This window comes from Mandrillus leucophaeus, unplaced genomic scaffold (genome assembly GCF_000951045.1).
Source record: "Mandrillus leucophaeus isolate KB7577 unplaced genomic scaffold, Mleu.le_1.0 Scaffold27, whole genome shotgun sequence".
Taxonomy (NCBI): domain Eukaryota; kingdom Metazoa; phylum Chordata; class Mammalia; order Primates; family Cercopithecidae; genus Mandrillus; species Mandrillus leucophaeus.
The window spans coordinates 3,164,104-3,166,801 of NW_012102809.1; the positions used below are offsets into that span (position 1 = coordinate 3,164,104).

General features: G+C 46.7%; 1 protein-coding gene across 1 annotated transcript in view; it reads left to right on the top strand.

Annotated features, from left to right (window-relative positions):
- The first annotated feature begins 1,195 nt into the window (after positions 1 to 1,195).
- The window catches only part of NQO2 (NAD(P)H dehydrogenase, quinone 2), a 24,864-nt gene continuing 23,361 nt past the window's right edge, over positions 1,196 to 2,698 (top strand). Inside the window, exon 1 of the mRNA XM_011984547.1 lies at positions 1,196 to 1,434. The gene's annotated coding sequence lies outside the window, so the exon portion shown is untranslated. The remainder of the gene's footprint in view (positions 1,435 to 2,698) is intronic.

The window sequence follows — 2,698 nt, forward strand, 5'->3', positions numbered from 1 at the left end:
GTGAAGGGCCTCACTCTGTTGCCCAGGCTGGAGTGCAGTGGGGCAATCTCCACTCACTGCAACCTCTGCTTTCCGGGTTCAAGCGATTCTCCCGCCTCGGCCTCCCGAGTAGCTGGGATTACAGGTGCCCGTCACCATGCCCAGCTAATTTTTGTATTTTTAGTAGAGGCAGGGGTTTCGCCATGTTGGCCAGGCGGGTCTTGAACTCATTTTTCTTTCTTTTTCTTTTTTTTTTTTTTTTATGAGACGGAGTTTCGCTCTTGTTGCCCAAGCTAGAGTGCAATGGTGCAATCTCAGCTCACTGCAACCTCCGCCTCCCAGGTTCAAGCTATTCTCCTGCCTCAGCCTCCCGAGTAGCTGGGATTACAGGTGCTCGCCACCACGCTCGGTTAATTTTTTGTATTTTTAGTAGAAATGGGGTTTCACCATGTTCGCCAGGCAGGTCTCAAACTCCTGACCTCAGGTGATCCGCCTGCCTCTGCCTTCCAAAGTGCTGGGATTACAGGCATGAACCATTACGCCCGGCCAAAAATCAGCTTCTTTAACCTTTAATCTGTGAAAAAATAAATCAGTTTAACCTTTAATCTCCGAAGATCTCAGCCAAAGAAATACATGAAAAGGAATGTGTATTAGATAATAAACACTTCTAGCTGTGCTGTTTATAGGGCTGGGAAAAAAATGGAAATAACCTAAGGTCCCAGAAATAGGAAGATGGGCACACAAGGGTATGCAGGCAATGGTTTAGCTGCAGCATGAATACACACTGAATACACTGTGAAGTGTTGTCTGTTAGAATGCCCAGCAGGGGGACTTGTCCACATGGAAAGAGGCACAGGAAATAAAGTGAAAACATTACAAAATAACTTCTGCATGCTGATTAAAATCAAATAACGTACACATCAAAAATATCAGAGCCCATTTGACCTGGTATGTACAGTTTAATAAGCACATGGCTCTTTTCTCCTGTAGGCCTGGGTAGGTGCATAGTTTATAACAAGGGAGAGAACTGTCACTGCTGTGGATGGGGTGCCAAGGGAAGTGCCTGGGGTGAAGTGAACAGTGAGGCACTGCAAGTCAAGAGCCTGGGTTGGAGTCTTTCTCTACTAATTCAAATAGTATAGAAAATAGAGCTGAGTCACTCAAATAGAGCTGAGTCACTCAGCTCTTGGACCTCAGATTCTTATTCTTAACCACTAGGAGGATGGAGACAGAAGTCACAGACTCACATGCCACCAGGCATATGATATAAACATGTAAACTGGGCCAAGGAATACAATAGGGTGTGGTGAGCTGGGGACACTGAAGAATGGATGCACTATCTAGAAGAGTGAAAATGAAGCATTTCATACAAACAACATGTCTTCGGGCAATCACTTTGGGAATCAGGGTAAGGTGTTCTCCCAGGCTGCAGAAACACCGGCAACGTTTACAAAGGTAAATCATTTCGTATCACTCTTTTTTTTTTTCTTTTTTGAGACAGAGTCTTGTTCTGTTGCCCAGGCTGGAGTGCAATGGCAGAATCTTGGCTCACTGCAACCTCCACCTCCCAGGTTCAAGCAATTCTCCTGACTCAGCCTCCCAAGTAGCTGGGACTACAGGTACGTGCCACCATACCTGGCTAATTTTTGTATTTTTTAGTAGAGATGGGGTTTTGCCACATTGACCAGGCTGGTTTCAAACTCCTGACCTCAGGTGATCGCCCCATGTTGGCCCCTGAAAATGCTGGGATTACAGGTGTGAGCCACCACAACTGGCCATCATTCCATATTACTCTCTAGCTTAAGAGGCTCCAAGGGCTTTCTGTCAGGCTTAGAATAAAATCTCACCCCTACCCTAGGAGGGGCCAGACCCCTCCCACCTCCCTGACTGCATCTACCACCACCCAACTCTTTTTTTTTTTTTTTTTTTTAACTATAGTTCAGCCAAACAGGCTTTCTTTTTTTTTCTTTTACTTTCTGTTTTTTCTTGAAACAGAGTCTCACTCTGTCACCCAGGCTGGAGTGCAGCAATCCTCTAACCTCAGCCCCCTGAGCAGCTGGGACTACAGGCATGTGCCACCACACCTGGCTAATTTTTTAAAATCTTTGGTAGAGATGGGATCTCACTATGTTGCCCAGGCTGGTCTCAAATGCCTAGGCTCAAGTGATCCCCTGCCTCAGCCTCCCAAAGTGCTGGGATTACAGGCATAGGCCACTGAGCCTAGCTCAGACTTTTTTGCTGTTTCCTGAACCTGAAACCAGCACCCATCTCAGGCCCTAACTTACTATCCCATCTACCTGGACTTTTGTTTATAAATCTTTGCGTGGCTGGTTCCAGGTCACCGGCCCCTGCTCTGAGACACCTTCCTGGACCACTTATCTAAAATAGCAAACATTCCCCTGCTGTTTGGTCCATTAGAGTACTTTATTTGCTTATCACTCTTAGGTACCACGGTTCTGGTACTTACCGCCACCTGGAACTCTGTGGCACTTTCTTTGCTGGCTTGTTTATTGTTTCTTGCCCACCCCTGCCCTCTGCCCAAAAAGTACAAAGTTCCCTTCTTATTTGTCTTGTAGCCCCAGCACCTGGCACAGCACCTGCCCAGAGGTGAGCCCTTCTGCCAGGAGGGGTCCAACTGAACGAACGTGTGTATGGGTTAGGAACTGTCCCACTCACTGCTAGTAACCGAGTCAACTCCAGAGGCTTTCTTTTTTTTTTT